A 21821-nucleotide genomic window follows, 5' to 3' on the forward strand; every position below is an offset into this window, starting at 1 on the left:
TCAAATTTTATATATTTAAAAAAAATCTTTAATCCTCGCAAAGACACGAGGGCCTGTGATATAACCCTGTAAACTGGGACGACATGAGTGGACAGCATGAGTTAATGAACTGTTCCTGTGTTTTCTCTAGTATGATATGTTTTTCAATAAATGATTGAGTGTGAATCCCGCAAGCTGAGTCTGCGTATTTTCCGTGACCCGAGCTTTAGCGAGTTACGTATATTACGTATCCAAAGATCAGTCGGAAAGTTTAACTATAACACCACGTTACGTCAGGTTTTCAGGGTTAAAGTAACGAGCGCTGCCAAATTTCCTTTTGAGACCTTTCACTGTTACATTACAGAGAGACAGACAAAGAGACAGGTTTTATTCAGTAGTTAAGGCCCAGTGGCCCAAAGTACAATTGAAGATGCACAATTTCAACTATTGGTCACGTTACATGAAATTGTAACGGGGAGCACGTGTTTCTTTTCGTGCCGACATTTTACTTCCGGGTGTTGGTCGTTAACGTTACGTTAACCTTTCGTTAGTCGTGGGTGCAGGAAATGTATTTCCTGCGAGGCTTGGGTATCATACTTTGATTCTGTTCCGTCGGTGGGTGAATTGTTTTCGCCGCCATTTTCTGAGGCAGTCAGGTTGTTTGGTATGAGCAATTCTGATTGGTGGTGGGCAGATTGGCTGACCAATCGTGTCGAGGTTGTTACGTAAGACGTAGGGCAGCTGCAGGGTATTTAAGCGCGCAACACAAATTGTTCAGTGTCTGTATGATCGGCGACCGGTCACAGGTGAGGTTATCCACCGCAATATGTCCCGTGATGGGACAACAACATGTTCCGTGACGGAGCAATGAGTCCCGACTCCACTCCCTGTTAGGTTTCAGTGTATTTTTCGGCCAATAAAGAGAAATTGAATAGAAAGGTATATTTGGGGTAATTTTGTTAGTGGGGACGGCCGGGTGGATTTCAGCATAATGGAACATGCCAGACAGTAGGATTTTCGTATACTAGTGTAGGTGCAGTAGATTGTAGGTAGGATTTAGCGTTATTTCAAGAGGGTGGTTAAAGTGTAGTTGAGAGGGTTGGGAGAAATAGGTGGTTATTAATAAACTATTGTAAGTAATTGTGTTTGTATATCTTTTGTTCTCAGGAATTTGTTAGATTTGACTTATTGTTTATATTGTTTTGTTGAGTTATAATTTATTAATAAATTATGTTTTCATTTGAGAATATTGTTGGTTTTTGATTGCTCCTCTACATCCCCGAACGGGACGGCTTTGATTCAGAACACACAAAACACAACGCAAAGCATCATGGTCATTTGTTGTTAAGGCCGTTCCCGTTACAAAATTATAGTTTGCAAACAGATTTGATAATATCAGCATTATTAGAATTGGCACATTATATATCGTTTGTGGGGCATCATTAGTGCATTTTATACTTCTGTCGGCAGGCAGAGAAGGTATCACAGACTAATAATAAATGGTGTTCGTCTTCAGTTTTACCAGAAGAACAATAAGAGCATGATAAATCTTCCAATGTATTATTATCTTTTCTAAAACGTTGAATTTTTAAGGCATGTAGAGAGATTCTAAATTAACAAATATTTCTTAAAAGGGATTTACCATTAAGAACACTGATATATTTTTCAGGTCCGAACATCGATTTACATTGTGAATAATGACTAAGAAAACTGGATGAATTTACTGATGCGTACCAATTCTGAACAAATATCTTTTATCCTTTGTTTAAATGTTGACAAAAGTATTTTTATATCACCAACATCTTGATTAAACCAAACATAAGAAAACCCACTTGAAAATAACATATTTCTCACATCTGAAGCCCTTGAATGTTTTCCACAAGTATCTAGTGATAACAATAGTTGATAGCTTTGGTGGGGGTATCGATAATCAGGCAGTCTTATAAGTTTAATCCAGTATCTAATAACTCTCATTTGACTCTCAATATGCATGTTATAACGTCCTGTTTCGCCAAGTATGGCTTTATTGGAAGCAAATTTACCTACTGTAAGAAATCTTTTAAAATATGATGCATGGACATTTTCAATGGCTTCGAAATATACTGAGTCAAAAAAGAAACTTCACATTCTTCTTCAGGGCACTTTAAAAGAACAAGAGATGGTAAGATGGTTAAATTGTTATTATTTCAGTGCTGAGATCTGTGTGATGTACTCGATACACTGACAGTGCCATAATCAGTTCCAGTAGGCTACACCGCCGTTCCAAAACATGGGTGTACAGAATGTCAAGTCACAAGAATAAAAATGCGAAATTTCTCAGTTCAATATCGTGTATGGCCGCCCCGCGCATTCACCACTGCCACACACCGTCTCCTCATCGACTGCCTGATGCTTGTGAACACGTGGTTGGGGATTCTGCGCCATTGCTCTTGCAAGGCAGCGCCAAGTTCCTGCAAATTCTGAGGTTGGTTCCTAAGACCACGAAGCCTTCTCCCAAGTGCATCCCAAACGTGCTCTATTGGATTAAGATCAGGGGACCTCGATGGCCAGTCCATGACGTTGATTCCAGCGTTTTGAAGGAAATTTCGTGTCAACATCGCGGTATGCGGCCGAGCATTATCATGCTGGAACTGTAGACCTGGGCCATGAGCCGCCATGAAAGGAACGAGTTCAGGGGTGAGCACCTGGTCGCGGTAAGCAGCAGCCGTGAGGTTTCCACGGATGACCAGAAGCCGGGAACGGTTGTTCCCACAGAAAGCACCCCACACCATGCAACTTCCGCCCCGAATCTGTCGACTTCTGTACAACAACATTGGGCATACCGTTCACGACGTCGTCTCCAGACTCCATGCCTGCCGTCCGCGAATCTGGGGGTAAACCTCGATTCATCGCTAAAGACGACTCGATTCCAGTCTCTGGGTCCATCGGAGGTGACGTTGGGACCACAGCAGACGTTGACGTTGATGAAACGGCGTTAATATTGGGCCCCACGATATGGACGTCGAGAATGGAGATTGGCAGCCCGCAACCGATTTCCGAATGGTCTGTGAGGACAGTCGACCTCTAAACATCTCAGCCCTGGTTCGTGTAGCCGGCAGAAATCTGTCACGTAGGTGACGTAGGACGATTTGACGGTCTTCTGCCCGTGACGTCACACGTGGACGACCCGACCTTGGGCGATCAGAAGTGGTGCCAGTTTGTTGTAGACGACCTCGCAAGTCATACACAGTACGACGGCTGCATCCCATTGCTCTTGCGACGTCAATAACTGATCTTCCCGCTTGCAACATGCCAACAGCACGTTCACGTTGCACATTTGACAATCGTGGCATTTCAAGTACCGTTAGAACTGTGGTTTAAAAGTGTGTTTTTCAATTCTTGAGGCCAATGCAAACACGTGCATATGAAGAAAACTTCGATGCGAAGATCACGTGATCGACTGCACGTGCAAAACCTGATTTGGCACTAACGTCATTTGCACGACGAATGGATGGGTTTTGAGTGGGTTTTGCTAACGTTTTTCTAGAGTCGAAAGATAGGGATCCCATTTCGGATACATAGATGTATCATCAGAAAAACTATTCATTATATTTCAAATTACATTTTGTGAAGTTTCATTTTGATTGACATTGGTGCAGTATAGTGTCAAGAAGTAAGCACGCAGAATCAAATGAAATAAACATTAACTTTAAAACGTTTGAAAATAGAAAAATAATTCTTTAGTTTGTGCTGCGAGGGTTTTACATGCCATGGACCGACTTAATCGACTGGAAAATAAAGACCCAAATATTTATAATATAGAAACAACATTCAGCCACAGCTGCGTATCAAAAGTTTGTTCATCGCATAAATGTAAAGGCTTTTGGTAGGTACTTTTACATTGTAAAAGGCTGCTTTCAGATTAAGTCCAGTGTCTGTTTGCAAATCCTATTTAGCAATTATGCGATCAAATGAGCTCGGGTTGTGTGTTCCTTATCATTGATATACTGAGTCAAAAAGAAACTTCACATTCTTCTTCAGGGCACTATAAAAGAACAAGAGATGGTAAGATGGTTAAATTGTTATTATTTCATTGCTGAGATCTGTGTGATGTACTCGATACACTGACAGTGCCATAATCAGTTCCATTAGGCTACACCGCCGTTCCAAAACATGGGTATACAGAATGTCAAGTCACAAGAATAAAAATGCGAAATTTCTCAGTTCAATATCGTGTATGGCCGCCCCGCGCATTCACCACTGCCAAACACCGTCTCCCTCATCGACTGCCTGATGCTTGTGAACACGTGGTTGGGGATTCTGCGCCATTGCTCTTGCAAGGCAGCGCCAAGTTCCTGCAAATTCTGAGGTTGGTTCCTAAGACCACGAAGCCTTCTCCCAAGTGCATCCCAAACGTGCTCTATTGATTAAGGTCAGGGGACCTCGATGGCCAGTCCATGACGTTGATTCCAGCGTTTTGAAGGAAATTTCGTGTCAACATCGCGGTATGCGGCCGAGCATTATCATGCTGGAACTGTAGACCTGGGCCATGAGCCGCCATGAAAGGAACGAGTTCAGGGTGAGCACCTGGTCGCGGTAAGCAGCAGCTGTGAGGTTTCCACGGATGACCAGAAGCCGGGAACGGTTGTTCCTACAGAAAGCACCCCACACCATGCAACTTCCGCCCCCGAATCTGTCGACTTCCTGTACACAACATTGGGCATACCGTTCACGACGTCGTCTCCAGACTCTATGCCTGCCGTCCGCGAATCTGAGGGTAAACCTGATTCATCGCTAAAGACGACTCGATTCCAGTCTCTGGGTCCATCGGAGGTGACGTTGGGGCCCACAGCAGACGTTGACGTTGATGAAACGGCGTTAATATTGGCCCACGATATGGACGTCGAGAATGGAGATTGGCAGCCCGCAACCGATTTCGAATGGTCTGTGAGGACAGTCGACCTCTAAACATCTCAGCCCTGGTTCGTGTAGCCGGCAGAAATCTGCCACGTAGGTGACGTAGGACGATTTGACGGTCTTCTGCCCGTGACGTCACACGTGGACGACCCGACCTTGGGCGATCAGAAGTGGTGCCAGTTTGTTGTAGACGACCTCGCAAGTCATACACAGTACGACGGCTGCATCCCATTGCTCTTGCGACGTCAATAACTGATCTTCCCGCTTGCAACATGCCAACAGCACGTTCACGTTGCACATTTGACAATCGTGGCATTTCAAGTACCGTTAGAACTGTGGTTTAAAAGTGTTTTTCAATTCTTGAGGCCAATGCAAACACGTGCATATGAAGAAAACTTCGATGCGAAGATCACGTGATCGACTGCACGTGCAAAACCTGATTTGGCACTAACGTCATTTGCACGACGAATGGATGGGTTTGAGTGGGTTTTGCTAACGTTTTTCTAGAGTCGAAAGATAGGGATCCCATTTCGGATACATAGATGTATCATCAGAGAAAAATTATTCATTATATTTCAAATTACATTTTGTGAAGTTTCTTTTTTGACTCAGTATAGTTGGCTCCCCACATTTCTGATCCGTATAACAAAATTGGTGCTATTTTAGTGTCAAGAAGTAAGGACGCAGAATCAAATGAAATAAACTTATTAACTTTAAAAAGTTTGAAAATAGAAAATAATGCCTTCTTAGCTTGTGCTGCGAGGGTTTTACATGCCATGGACCGATTTAATCGACTGGAAAATAAAAGACCCAAATATTTATAATAAGAAACAACATTCATACAGCTGCGTATCAAAGTTTGTTCACTTCATAAATGGAAACGCTTGTAGTACTTTTTACATTAAAGTACTGCTTTCAATTTAATTCCAGTGTCTGTTTGCAAATCCCATTCGTAAATTATGCATTCAAATGAGCTCAAGTTGTGTGTTCTCATCATTGTTGTGCTTTTTAAACAACTTAGTAACCGCTCTGATACTTTAACGGAATCGCAGAATGAAATTCCGGAGCGGCGATCATCGAGACAGAAAGGTGAGTTATACTTTTATTTTGTTATTGTGCTTAAATTATGACATCAACATTTGTGAGGATATATTTAAACTATCCTCTGGCAGAAAGATAGAACAGTTACAAATTTCATTCCATCATAATTAAGCGTATAAAATCTTCCCTGTAAGAAATCTGAACTTTTCTGCTTGAAAGTATAATGTTCCGTTGCTGGGATGCTTTTAGTCTTCGGTTTGAAACATTTGGTAACGCACAATGTGTCGATAATAAACTGTCGTGATTTCTTTACAGAATGGATCAGGCAAAGAAACGAAACTGGACAAACTTGGAACGGAGCAGGATTGTGACATTGAGGGATGCAGGGAATAAATGGAGTACAATTCAGAAGTTTATGGCGAGAGAATACAAGTGTGATGTCTCAGTTAGAGGTATGATCAAGTTATATAAGAAATACAAAGAATCTGGCCGCATTGAAGATTTGCCAAGGTCAGGCAGACCTCGATGTACTTCAAGACGTGAAGACCGAATAATCAGGAAACTGTGTCTGAAGGATAGATATGCTACACTGAACATTATTCATGGTAGACTAAAGCAATCATTGAGTAAACAGGTTAGTCGGATGACTATCTCTCGTAGACTACAAACATTTGGGTTAAAATGTTTTGTCCCTGCCAGAAAACCTCTTCTCAATAAGAAGCAAAGAAAACAGCGATTTTCATGGGCTAAACGGGTCAAACAGTTTCGGCTGCCGCAGTGGAACAAGATATTATTTTCTGATGAATCCATTTTCCGTTGCTTCAGTAACCGAAGACGCATGAGAGTGCGACGTTTCAGCTATGAACGCTACAAAACAGCTTGTTTACAGAGCACTGTAAAGCACCCCCCTCAAGTTCATGTCTGGGGAATGATTTCCCACAACGGGCCAGGGATTCTGAAAATTGTTCCAGGAACATTGAATAGTGAACGATATCAACAACATATCATCAACGATATTTCAAATCATGGTTCCTGTCTGGTTTTTCCAGAAAAGGCTTTGTGTTCCAGCATGATAATGCTCCAGCTCACAATTCCAGATCTACACGTGCTTATCTGGCTCGCAGGGAAATTCAGGTGCTGCCATGGCCGGAAATTCCCTGATATGAATCCCATAGAGACAGTGTGTGGGATATCATTGGGAAGAAAGTAGCAAAAAAGATATGCCTACATCAAGCCATGACCTCTGGAACTCTGTCAAAAATCATTGGTATTCTTTGCCAAATTCAGTGTTCAAGAATCTCTACAAGTCCATGCCAAAGAGAATCAAAGCACTGGTCGCGGCCAAAGGTGGAGCTACTCATTATTGAATAAAGTTCACACATAAACTACTTCTCATTGTGTTTTCCTTGTTTTCCTTTGCCTATTCGAGCTTAAAATGAATGGTTTGAATGGATTTCCTTGGGTGAACAAACTTTTGATACGCAGCTATATTTTTTGCCACGGAATGACCACTTTTCAGAATATGCCACTATACCCCAGTTTCTAAAAACAACTACACTAGATTTTTCCAAAGTCAACTTTAATCCCCATGTGTCACAAAATGTTTGAAGAATATTCAGCTGTCTCTGCAAACCATTTACCATAAATGAAAACCCTAACAATATCGTCTGCAAACAAAAGTAAAAGTAAATCCTTAATTTTGGGAGTAACAAATATTCCATTATTACATGATTTGTACACATTATCTACAAGTTCATTAATAACAAAATTGAACAGTAAGGGGCTTAGGACACAGCCTTGTCTCACACCAGCATAAGTATTAAACGTTTCAGTGTTGCCAGAAATCAGTTCTAACACAGGCTGCAACAGAGTCATACATGCTTCTTAAAATATTATACATTTTGTCGTGGCATCTTTGGTATGTAACATAAATAACAATATCTTACGGTCAACGAAATCAAAGGCTTTCTGAAAGTCGGTGAAAGCGCAATAGAATCTCCCTTTGGGCCTGCATAGGTATTTTGTACATAATGCTTGTAATATAAATAAGTTATCAGATGTACTATAATCGGGTCTAAAACCAGCTTGAGCTTCGTCCAGTAGCTCGTTTAGATCAACCCAGGCACGTAAACGCATTTCTAAAATATTTGCAAATAGTTTTCCAGAAATATTTAAGAGAGATATTCCACGATAGCTGGATGGTTCAGATACACTCCCAGACATGAACAGAGGTACAATCATACCTTTGTTCCATATAGATGGGAATTTACCATTATCAAGTACTACATTGAATATATCTTTCACATATGACACAAGAGAAGTAAAAGTAGATTTGTGAAATGAAGGAGAGATGCCGTCATGCCCCGCTGCCTTAGTCCATTTCAATTCATTTATAGATTTTATTACCTCTTCTTCAGTAATTGGGGTTGACAATATATCGTGAGAGAATGAGAAATCTTCACAATCGTCAGAGTTAAGAATTGAGACAAAATCATACACTGATTTATCAAAATCTGAAAGCAGTTTTTTATCTCTGGAGGAAAGGAGATCTTTGAAGTAATATGATACCATTGATGCGGAGAAATATTATCATTAAGTGCTGTTTTAACGTGTTCCAGAATACCTTACAGTCTGGATTTCTTGCCGCTATTTTAATATCGCCTGCAGCTTTGGCTAACTAATTATCTTTTTCAATTGGCAGCATTTTTAAAATTGTGTTTTGCATTCAAATAAGAATCAAGGTCAGAATCACATTTATACTTTCTGAAACAATTTAGAAGTCTGTATTTTTCGGACTTAAGTTTGCCGCATTCTTGATCGAACCAGGAGGTTGGCGAGATTGCCGGCGATGAGTGAAGTGAATCTGACAGCTCCTGCTGGTTGTATCCCATAACCCTACATGCCACTACCCCTACAGCCCAGTACCCCTACAATTAGTTAAAACAACACACGGCTCTAACACCGGATAATGGAAGTAGGGACGTAAGCTTAGATATCGCAGCGTTAGCATCAATATGTAGTTGATCTCTAACATCATCCAGGATACCATTCTCTATGTTATCTACCAGGTAAGTATGAAAACTCTCTCTCTGCTCCTCCCGCAGTTTACGGACTTGAGCATGGGTAGTACAGTAGCATTCCTTTCGCTGGACGCGGACGCCGTTACGTCACGGAGTAAACAAACTATCGTTACGTCACGGAGTACACAAACTATCGTTACGTCACGGAGTACACAAACTATCGGGAGGTGATCCGACTCCGTGCGAGCCTTTACCTCAAAACTATCAATAGAGTTGAACATCTCAGATGAAACAACCGCATAATCAACAGTGCTGCAACCGGTATTTGAAATGTAGCTTAAATTTCCAGGAATATCGGGCATACCATTCACAATATGTATATTCATTAATTTACACAGCTCGAGTAAGCACTTTCCATACATATTTGTGACAGTATCATATGAATTGCGGGATTTAGCAAAGTTATCCTGTGAAAGTCGCCACCAACAGGAATATAATCAGAACCGTCATTTACTATAAAGTCAGGCTCGTTAGTGAGTGAGTGAGTGAGTTTGGTTTTACGCCGCATTTAGCTATATTCCAGCAATATCACGGCGGGGACACCAGAAATGGGCTTCACACATTGTACCCATGTGGGGAATCGACCCCGGGTCTTCGGCGTGACGAGCGAACGCTTTAACCACTAGGCTACCCCACCGCCCCTCAGGCTCGTTAGCTGTACGGGCATTGAAATCACCAAACAAAATAAACTTACTGGCTTTTCCATAATCAAATCAATATTTGTAAAAGTTTATTTTCTAATATGTCTATGCCGTTGTCTTCTGAGGCTGTATATTCCGGTGATCTCTCTGGGTGGATGTACACGAATCCAACAAATATGTCATGGCGTTTCAAATTAACATATGACTGTTACATTAGCACGCATCTGATAACGAATTCCACATACACAAACTACATTGTTTGAAATAATTATAAATTAATATCCAGTTAATATGTATAAAACAAAAATACTTTCTCAAAACTATTTGTTATATTTTCCTTTTCCTACATCCATTTCAACCCCAAACTTTGGTGTTTTGAAAGATAGTCACAGTATGTTGTTTTGAAAGATAGTCACAGTATGTTGTTTTGAAAGATAGTCACAGTTTATGTTGTTTTGAAAGATAGTCACAGTATGTTGTTTTGAAAGATAGTCACAGTATGTTGTTTTGAAAGATAGATAGTCACAGTATGTTGTTTTGAAAGATACCTCACAGTATGTTGTTTTGAAAGATTTTTTGAAAGATAGTCACAGTATGTTGTTTTGAAAGATAGTCACAGTATGTTGTTTTGAAAGATAGTCACAGTATGTTGTTTTGAAAGATAGTCACAGTATGTTGTTTTGAAAGATAGTCACAGTATGTTGTTTTGAAAGATAGTCACAGTATGTTGTTTTGAAAGATAGTCACAGTATGTTGTTTTGAAAGATAGTCACAGTATGTTGTTTTGAAAGATAGTCACAGTATGTTGTTTTGAAAGATAGTCACAGTATGTTGTTTTGAAAGATAGTCACAGTATGTTGTTTTGAAAGATAGATAGTCACAGTATGTTGTTTTGAAAGATACTCACAGTATGTTGTTTTGAAAAGATAGTCACAGTATGTTGTTTTGAAAGATAGTCACAGTATCTTGTTTTGAAAGACAGTCACAGTATCTTGTTTTTGAAGGTAGATAATCACAGTATCTTGTTTTGAAAGATAGTCACAGTGTCTTGTTTTTAAACCGGTTCCACTGTTGGTATGCACATACAGCTATGCACCTCTGCAGACAAATGTAGACTGGAGTCGAGTTAATGGTGTTCGTACATACACCGTTGAAAATTTCGATCTTAGTTAAGATCACGATCTTAAGTCAAAGCAATCACACTAAGATCGGTTTGTGCATGTGGCACAGGACAACTTACAATCTAGATGTTAATCCAGGTTGGACGTGCGGTGGCAGAGGATTTACAGTGCTTCACTTGTTGGGACGTGGGAGAAGAGATAAAACATATCATTGATGATATTAGGTCAGATTCTCTGGATCTTCTGTCAAATCTGCGGTATCAATCGGTATTTCTTGAAATCGATGCTACATTTCACTGTGTAGCTGTAACTATGGCGACTCAGGTATAACGCCCATACAACCCATATCACCGAGAGTATTACTCAGAAACTCGCCTTCATAAACCTTACCAGCAGATGTCAGGACATTACCCAGGCGATTGGTCTTTTCAGCAGAAGGCACAGCACGGACTTGCCCATAGTTTCCCTTGACAAGTGAAAACATCTGAACACGACCATACTCTAACGCAGGACGTACAGACTGTCCAGTCAGCTGCTTACTGAACTGAAGTAAACTTTTCTGATAGGATAATTTGATAAATGTTGCAGATTTTCACACAGTTTATTCCTATGGAGACTAGTGTCGGATTTTAGATACTTTCCTTGACGAACTTTGTATGCGCATGTGCGTGTGACCTGAGTGATGTGAGGCACAAGACTTTGTCTCATTTGACGCTACAGTGACATCAGGCATGTGGAATGAGCCAGTGATAGGTGCTGACAACCTCTTAAACACGGCTAGTATTACTAATTGTTTCTTTCTAAGATCACCGAGGGATGTTCTCTACGCTGCTTGTATTTGGCAGTTGTTCTTGAAAAGTGCCTGTGACGTTTGAAAAGACCTCCCCCGCGTCCGCAACTCTGCGAACTTTGTACAGTAAAAGTGAGTTGAGTAAATATATTGCTTTAAAAACACGGTTAAAGACAAACTACGTGCTAGACCTTGTTGCACTCTAATCATACCTATTAAAAATAACATAAAAATACCCAATTACAACATTCAACAAATGTTTATAAGTTACCATGTTAAAGTAGCATAGTCTACCTGAATCACGTTGTCTAATCGTGGAGATAGGTAAGAGTCTAACTAACGATTTCAACTATGTGACACCAGGACCTTGTGAACGTGCAAGTGGCAATACAAATCTTACGTTATTTCATTAACATCATGTCCAGTTCCGTCGTTCCTGAACCAAACTACGCTCTTCTCGGTCAAATCGACATGTTTGATCTCACAATCGCCAATGTCATGTTACAACATGTACGATTTCATCATAATCTATGTGAATCAGGATCCTATCCCAACTTTAACGCTGATTGGTTTACCAAACCATCTGACACAACCAATAACAAACGAGACAATGTCTCCAAAGACTACCAGACCAAAGAAGAACGCTACAACACCAGTGCCTGTAGCACCGACTCCAGTCGCAGACTTCCGGGGGTCAGTGGCACTGATACGTTTCCGTATTGTTGCAGACAGAGTGTCTTTGTCAAGAGTTAAGTTCTTTCGAACTTCATGCAATATGCTGTCAAGCTGTTTAAGGATGTCAGTGTTGGTTCCTTGAAACTTCTGCTTCCAGCAGGGACAAGAACATAGCAATGGCGCAATGGTGGACTGACATGACGTAACCATTATTTCTGTTGCTGTCAGTGCTGAGGGCGATACAACTTGATAAACACTGGCACTGTTGGTAACATCACTACCATACACACCGGTGTGATGCAGGTGACTCTCATAGGTAACAGAAGCAAATGTGCCCAGCACTGAGGTTGGCGTCAACGTACTGGACAGCACTGAGGTTGGCGTCAACGTACTGGACAGCGCTGAGGTTGGCGTCAACGTACTGGACAGCGCTGAGGTTGGCGTCAACGTACTGGACAGCACTGAGGTTGGCGTCAACGTACTGGACAGCACTGAGGTTGGCGTCAACGTACTGGACAGCGCTGAGGTTGGCGTCAACGTACTGGACAGCGCTGAGGTTGGCGTCAACGTACTGGACAGCGCTGAGGTTGGCGTCAACGTACTGGACAGCACTGAGGTTGGCGTCAACGTACTGGACAGCGCTGAGGTTGGCGTCAACGTACTGGACAGCACTGAGGTTGGCGTCAACGTATTGGATGGAACACTTACAACTGGAGTTCTTGGGCTCTCTGACTGGGGTGTGTGCATCCCAGTAATCATTGTTCCGGTTCCGGCTGATAACGGCATCGTCATAGTTGGGATTACTTGGAATGGAATTGTGTCCGTGTCGGTTGAAAGTAAATGTGTATCAGCAGGAACATCCTGGTTAGTGCTTGTCATTGTTATAGATGGACTTGGTTCTGGGGTGTTGGTGGTGTGTGTAGAACTAGAACCAGCAAACGTCTTTCTGGTAAAGATTCCTTGTTGCACAGAAAGTTGACTTTCCTGAACCAGTGATTCCGACTGTGCACCTGAAGTAGGACTTATGCCTCCGTCGACTGAAATGTAATGGCTGCTCTCTGGTGGCATGTTTGAAGAACCGAACATACTTGGATGAACAAATTCTTCACTTAAGGAACTGGATGTGCTGAGATCCATCACAATAGGAGACCAACTTGGACATACACCTGAAAAGATACGATGTTCAACATGCAGTCCAGGACCTAAAGTCCAGGACCTAAATTTTCGAAACTCTCCTAGTATTAAGATGGTCGTAAGTGCCATACATTAACATTAACTTACGACTATCTAGCTATGTTAGTTTTGAAAATCTGTCCCAGAACTATTCATTATTACGAAGTATTCATCATATCGGCGTTTTTTCAGAAACATTGAAAGAATCAAAGACACATTCAATGAAAAGAAAAATAATAGTCGTGAATGTTTTGTAAGCTGCATAAAGGAATGTATGTTTCTCGTGCCGATTCTTCTAGAAGTGGTGGGGAATGCGGGAAGGAGTTATAGTCATTTACTTATAAAACCGCAACATCAGAGTATAATTATTCCTGTTTTTTGTTGAAAACAAACGTGAAGAAGAAACGCATTCCCCACCGCCAACCAAAAATACAGCAAACGCACTTTTCTTGCATATCACGTGGGAAATTTGAATTCATATTTTCAGTCTCAGTCGGTATTACTTGATTAGTGAATGCGCGTATTTTTGTTCCATGGTTCCGTGTATATTTGTTTATTTAATGTAGATACACAACATGGGATGGATATAACTTGAATTCGATGTTTTCTATTAAGGCACTTATGCGGTACATAACTGGAAAGCTATACATATATTTACATTAGAACAAGAAACACACGCTTGGAAATAAATATTTTGCCCTACATTTCTGTTTTGCAGTGTCGTCTACAAACTATCCTCAAATCCTGTTTGCATCAGGAACCTCAATACTGACCAAGGGCATGTTTTATTACGTGTAAGAGTCTGGGACTGGGTTCCTGTCAGTTGGTATTTACATAAATAACATAAAAACTCAGCGCTCACTGAAACAACTTACCAGTGTTATTTTGTGGGGATTCGATTGGCTTCCCAGGAAGTGCTGAATATCCGTAGGCGACACTTACTTGAAATCCATACGTGACCAATCCAAACACTGGATGGTCGTCCCCGCAAGCAACGTTACCAACACCCTGTTCCATCTGAACAAACATTAATGTCATGTTCTGTTGTTCTAAGTAAATATCCTGCTTACACACAAATTGACTGTTGATCCAAACATTTTCGTGGAGTCCCCAGGGAGACTCTATCTGAGAATAGGACCGATATCCCTCAGGGGAGATAACTCTATGATACTTCCTGTTTTCCGTCAACGGTTGCATTACAATCATGGCATTTGAGTGATTGTATTGGCTTGTTCCGTCGATGATAAACATTGTGAAGAGAACAGGGAAGATGATTCAAGTTTAGAAATGTGATGTATATCCTCTATATCATAGAACTGACCTTCATCCATGATGGTCAAAGTTGAACTGTCGTCTTTAACAATCACAGTGTTGGATTTTGTAGCAACAATTCTATAAAATCCATGGACACTCGGCGGAAAGGGGGCAATGTTGAACTCAGATCCTAATAATCTGTTAGGAGGTATCTGTTCAAACGTAAAGTCACACCCTAAGGTGCCACCTTTGTCACAGTAGGTACCAGAAAACACGTTTGTTGGGAACGGTGTGAAGACAAGAGACCCAGAAATATCACCTTTGCATCTGAACAGTGTTATCTCATACTGAAATATGTACACAGGTATGACATCACCATCGGTGTACTCAGCTCCGTTTATTGTGACAACTGTAGGTGTTTTCACAGTGACTAGGATCTGTGGGCTATTCATCATACCAACAATTGCAATCACAGAATTGCAGGTGTCATTTTCCGGACAGTGCGTGACGACTCTGTGACTGAAGTAGCCCCCAACTAACTGGGGGTTTGCAGTGTAGGACAAAGCAAATGCATTACCCCTCGTCAACACGTTGACAGCCACGCTGTCGTCACTGGCAACGTGGATGGCCTTGTGAGTGTCTCCGTCTGACAGAATGTCAACATGATGATCCGGGCCCAGAGACAGGTTGAAGACGCCAGATGTGTCTATTGAATCAGTTATGGACAACGCTGGTTCCTGTGCTGTAAATGTAACAGTAGTTCCTTCATTGCCTGCCACGGACACAGTCGTTTCTGCATCTCCTTCTCCGTCACCAGGGAACATTATCCAGAATGAAGTTCCTTCTATTTTCCAGGATTCGGCTCCTGAAACACACGATATACATGACTGTGATTATACTTATCTGCCATTGAGACTGGAAGTACAGTACAACCAGAATATATTGAGAATTTAAAGATTGTATTTTTTAAAAGTTTTTGAACTCATTACTCACGGATTAAATGTGAATATTAGCAGAACATAACTCCAGATTCAAAGACAGGTGAACAGTTAGTATTTTGTCAAGTCACCATGGACAGCAATGCAGGCTTCAATGCGGCTAGGCATACTACTGATCAAAGAAGTTAGAAAGTCGCTGTCCATGCTGTCCCAATATCGGACCACCTCTTCTTTCATTTCAGCAATATTTGTCAGATTTTTCTTATTGACACTTTCCTTCATAAGTCCCCAAACATTTTCTATTGGATTTAGGTCAGGGCTATAGCTTGGCCAATCTAATAATGTCATATTTTGGGTCCGAAACCAGGCCTGTGAATGCTTTGAACGATGTTTTGGGTCGTTGTCCTGCTGGAAAATCCAAACATTTCCATAGAACACGTGAGCAGATGGAAGTAAATGTCCCTCGAGAATATCTGTGTACCGCTCACTGTTCATATTCCCCTTCACAGATATACACACGGTAAATTTCCGGCTGTACTTTGGGGCTGATACAAAGGTTTTTCAGTTTGGTCCAGAAACACATGTATTAGGAAACAGCACACCCTTTCATCACGTTAACCTTCCGTCCCAGTTACTTTGGGATGCTGATACACCCAGTTTTTCAGTTTGTTTGGTCCAGAATTTCGGTGATGGAATTCCTCGACTTTTCTGCCAACCAATTGCATGCATCTTAGATCTAATTGTCTCCTTACAGACAGCCACAGTTCCTCTAGCAATCATATCCAGCCTTAAGTTTTTCTAAACTCCTTCGTTTGTTTTAGAAACAAGAATATCTAAACCGCCTCCTCCGACAGTCAATTTTCTGAGCCTACCTGCGCCAATGGTGCTCAATATCCATTTGCAATATTTTCAAAACACGATGAACAGTGGACAAAGGGATGCCTGTTCTAACTTGAAATCACTTTAGCTGATCTGATGTCCTTGTTATAATACTCTAAAATCAACTTCCTCTTCTCTAAATCATCCATACTGAGGATCACTGAAAATGTCGTCTGCTAGCAAATAAACAAAGGGGGATAACTCTTCACAAACTAATGAAAAAGGATTAACGGAGTTGTCTCTCTTGAATGAAACCAAGCACTTGATAGCTGGTCAATGTTGTTTATACTAGAAATCCAATTAAACATATTCCTAAAATTCTCAATAATTTCTGGTCATACTATAGCATGTGTCCCCAGCAGCCATTGCAAGTTTTAAGAATGGATATGTCGTGTTAGAATTGGTCTTGTTAGCACTGTTTCAAGTTAGAATTGGTCTTAAACGACCTAAGCTATTCGAAAGACGCGGCGTGAGGCACCGGGTGGTCACGCTAAGTAACATGGGTAATTAGCACCCAAAACACATCATAATTGGGAATTGCTGTGCTTTATAAGTACATGTATTATTATAATTATTGCTGCTCATGAAAATAAAAGCGATAAGCCATCTTTAGGCCAAAACCTAAGCAGTAACCATGGAAACGTCTCTATAAGGACATGGGGAAACCCTTTTCTGGTTTTTCTTCTTTCGTGAAAGCAAAATAATGGTTGTGGTAATTTTGTTTGGTGGCAGGTGTAATGTTGGGAGACACCTTTTCAACCAGAACCCACCAACAGGAACAAAAACAAAATACTTCCACAACCAAAATGGTAAATAAAAATGTTAAATGTTATTGTTTGAACAAAAGAACAACCAATGGTCAAATTCGCAGCTTCCGGAGATTTTCAAGACGATATATGAATGTACAAATACAAAAGAATCAAACAGAATCACGTTAAAATTCAATTACAGGAGATAGAAATACGATTTTCATGCAAATTGACTTTGCATATGAGAGGTACTCAAATGTCTGATAACAAGAGAACATATTGTCAACATTAATATGTTTGTGTCTGGTTCTTGCTGTGGTGTATAAGTCATAAGGATGACTGATGAACACCTTTGTAATATATGCATCTCCTGTAACTATAAGGGCAACCGTGTAATAGCTCTGTTAAGGATATATAGAACAACCCACCTTTGTGCAGGAGTGCCGCTAGTACCGTCAGACGGAGTATGGGTATGCTGCAACGAAAAGCATGAATTTTATTATAGATTTCCCTTCATTAGACTGTCTTTATTGCTTGACGCTGCTCTGAAATAAGATTCCCCTGTATAACGGCGTCCGATGTCTTGCAATCAAGCAAGTCACCGAGCCTTACCATATGTACTTGGTCGCGTCTTACGACGAGCGCAGATTCCTGAGGACTGATGATAACGTGGCGTCTTAACTAGCATCCTTCCTTGATTACAAGACCCACGATGGTGTTGTTTAAACTACCAAATCTCGAAACAGTGGTACATATAATATTACAACAACGGAAAAGAGAAATATCTATAACTTTTACTCTTACGTTTTCTCATCAAACATTCCGCCACGAAACGGTATCTCTCTTACCTGGCCATGCTGGACACACAGACCCGCGTCGCCTACAGTTCCAGAGTCCGAGTCTCAATGTCCATGGCCCAGCCAACAATTCCAAACAAATTTAGAGTGGAAAGGAAGCAAAGTAATTAATGTTTACTTTGATGTTGAAAGTGCACAGAAAAATCGTCATAGCAAACCTCGTATTTGTATTGTCCGTAAGAGATATCCGGGAACGTGTCTATCAGACAATATTTCATAACCTATACGGAGAAGTCGATAAATATTTTATCGATCAAACGATCCGATATTGTCTCACTATCTGTATTTTCCACGGAAAGTTCATATATTCCCATTCATAAATACAATGTGCTGGTCAGTTCCATTTATCCTGGCCTTCATACCTGTGAGTTGAACCACTTATTTCATCATGATAGCCATGGAAGAGTTCCTCAAAGTTACAAGCAAAACCAATTGTTCTTTTGAGAAACACTGAAGTAGAGACAGACCTTTTATGTCAATATTTCCCATGGTTACCGCGGTATCCTGTGTAATAAAGGCGCACAAAGTAACGGACTTTGAGATGTTTGTTCAGAAGCCATCTCTCATGCCTGTATGTTGAGTAGAAAGTAAATAACCCTTTGTATATCGCGCAAACATGTACAATAGGGACATGCAGAGGGGACCACGCCTCCCATCTCTGAGCCCATTGTTTGTTTTTCCACGCCGCGTTCTAATATTCCAGCTATATCACAGCGATCTGTACATAATCGATACTGGACCAGACAATCCAGTGAATGGCGTTATGATCAGCTATCAACCAGTTGTGATAGAACGGTTTGATCACCTCGCTGTTTCATGGTTCACTATGGTGAGTGTTATATGTTACACTGTGACCTGACCGCTATGGATTTCTGGCAATATAAGTGAAGCATTCTATCGCCTGTTTAGATTATGTTACCATTGTCTGGAGCCGTTTCACCATTTACTCCTTATTACACTGAGACTGACAAACAATCGACATTAGAAACTTATATAATTATTATGGATATTATAAACGATACTGATATCATAAATTCGATTTTTCGTTAACTTCTTTGAGAGGCATTTAGAAGTTGGAGCAGTAAGGAAGGATAACAATAAATGGAGAACAACTTCTTTATTATGAAATACACAATGCCATTTTAGAAAGTGGTCATATGTAACATATGTTATATATTAGAAAGGGTAATCCCAAATATAACATATGTTAGACCTTTTAATGCTGTGAGAGCATATATTTTCGTTACTTAGATTTAAATTGTCGAAAGGTGTATTTTGTGATAGAAGTATTTTTACATCAGATTCGATAAACTCGATAAAGTAACATTAGTAAATCTTCTTAAATGTTATATAATCAAAATACAGATATCATGTTTTTCTCTGAAAGTAACGGTGAGGTTTTGTAATTAGAAAAAACTGTCTCGATAGACATTGTCAGTAATTCCTACACAAACACACACACACACACACACACACACACCACACCCACCCACACACACATATATATATATATATATATAATATATATATAGACAGAATAGTGTTATACCCGCCCGTACAGTATAAGCTTTTTCATTAATACGCAGTGATTTAACAGACAACTGAATGGAGAGTTTTTAAATGAGAACACATGGTTTTTACAGAGTTTTTTAAATTTGAACACAACAGAGCGCTGAATGGTTTACAGAATTTTAAATTTGAACACAACAGAGCGCTGAATGGTTTACAGTGTTTTTAAATTTGAACACAACAGAGCGCTGAATGGTTTACAGTGTTTTTAAATTTGAACACAACAGAGCGCTGAATGGTTTACAGTGTTTTTAAATTTGAACACAACAGAGCGCTGAATGGTTTACAGTGTTTTTAAATTTGAACACAACAGAGCGCTGAATGGTTTACAGTGTTTTTAAATTTGAACACAACAGCGCTGAATGGTTTACAGTGTTTTAAATTTGAACACAACAGAGCGCTGAATGGTTTACAGAGTTTTTAAATTTGAACACAACAGAGCGCTGAATACAGTGTTTACAGAATTTTTAAATTTGAACACAACAGAGCGCTGAATGGTTTACAGTGTTTTAAATTTGAACACAACAGAGCGCTGAATGGTTTACAGTGTTTTTTGAACACAACAGAGCGCTGAATGGTTTAAGTGTTTTAAATTTGAACACAACAGAGCGCTGAATGGTTTACAGAGTTTTTAAATTTGAACACAACAGAGCGCTGAATGGTTTACAGAGTTTTTAAATTTGAACACAACAGAGCGCTGAATGGTTTACAGAGTTTTTAAATTTGAACACAACAGAGCGCTGAATGGTTTACAGAGTGTTTTTAAATTTGAACACAACAGAGCGCTGAATGGTTTACAGAGTTTTTTGAACACAACAGAGCGCTGAATGGTTTACAGTGTTTTTAAATTTGAACACACCAGAGCGATGAATGGTTTACAGTGTTTTTAAATTTGAACACAACAGAGCGCTGAATGGTTTACAGAGTTTTTAAATTTGAACACAACAGAGCGCTGAATGGTTTACAGAGTTTTTAAATTTGAACACAACAGAGCGCTGAATGGTTTACAGAGTTTTTAAATTTGAACACTTTTTCACAAAAAAGAGCGAGTTTAAATAACAATTGTTTTCATGTTTTCAATGTGAATTATAGATACCATGCATATCAATTTTCACTTCATCTTTGTTTTACCTGAAGATTTGGTCAATAATATTTTAAAATATAATTTAATAATCAATATATTAATTATTGGTATTATATGTAAGGAATTAGATGATAGTAAAACGACGTCACATGCACAAAGTCTTGCCAAGTTCGAGCTATGTATCGAGTGAAAATGCCCACTTCATGTATTCTTCAGTATTGTTGAGACAAACATGACTGTCAACTAGGTATTTTAGGCCATGAAAAACTCTTCAAGAATTTCATCACACAATCAATTATTATTTCTCTTCAAAGCCGCTTGAGATATGAAAAAATAATACGATAGCACGACAAAATTATTCGCTTAAGCTAAAAGCATTTGATCACAAACAGAGAGCGTCACTGAGAATAAAAAGTACTGTTTAAATTACTAACAACGTTATTGACTCAGTTTCACAGGTTATTGGATTGGTATGACAGACTGGCGCCCGGAACATAGCCGGAAATGTGGACTTCATCGTTCAAATACATAGTCGCCACTCTGTTTACATGGTGTGCAGTATTGGAACAGACAAACATTGCTTTCCCTGCAACTGCTCCAGGATCAAAGCTGTTGGGAGATCTTTAGACAGATGAAGAATATTGATGCGGACATCAATTGATTCAGTCTCTGTCTCTGCAAGAACTAGTGTTTGCATCTTGATCTGGGTAGAGGCACATGTAAAAACACAGTGAAACTGACATATTAACAAGATGATAAAACAGAGACTTGATGTGGGATTCTTTCACCAAACTTGCTATTCAGTTTAATAATTACCTTGTTTATGATTTTGCTACGACAATACAGTTCGCAAAATATTTTTCTCTCAATTTCTCTGATGTATTCGTTGGTGGTTCAATTAAAAATAGAAAAAAAATCCTTCCCACATCCATAAGAAACATTTTCTAAAAGCTGAGTCGATTGTACAATTCCGACTGTATTGACCCGCAAGGATCCGGGTTAGAATTGGTCTTCAGTAACCAATGTTTATTGTAAGAGGAGACGAACGGGATCGGGTGGTCAGGATGGCTGACTTGGTTGACACATGTCATCGGT

At 40.1% G+C, this 21821-nt stretch overlaps 1 long non-coding RNA gene across 2 annotated transcripts; it reads left to right on the plus strand.

Moving 5' to 3' along the window:
* Positions 1-342: 342 nt before the first annotated feature.
* On the plus strand, positions 343-3726 carry LOC124267440. Of its 2 annotated transcripts, none has more exons than XR_006896030.1 (3): positions 343-447; positions 3164-3165; positions 3716-3726. It is a non-coding gene; the product is annotated as an uncharacterized LOC124267440 (long non-coding RNA). The 2 variants fall into 2 exon arrangements; XR_006896031.1 differs by lacking the exon at positions 3164-3165 and adding an exon at positions 3541-3542.
* Positions 3727-21821: the final 18095 nt, after the last annotated feature.

This window comes from Haliotis rubra, unplaced genomic scaffold, assembly GCF_003918875.1.
Source record: "Haliotis rubra isolate DU_JTF1 unplaced genomic scaffold, ASM391887v1 Scf131, whole genome shotgun sequence".
NCBI lineage: Eukaryota > Metazoa > Mollusca > Gastropoda > Lepetellida > Haliotidae > Haliotis > Haliotis rubra.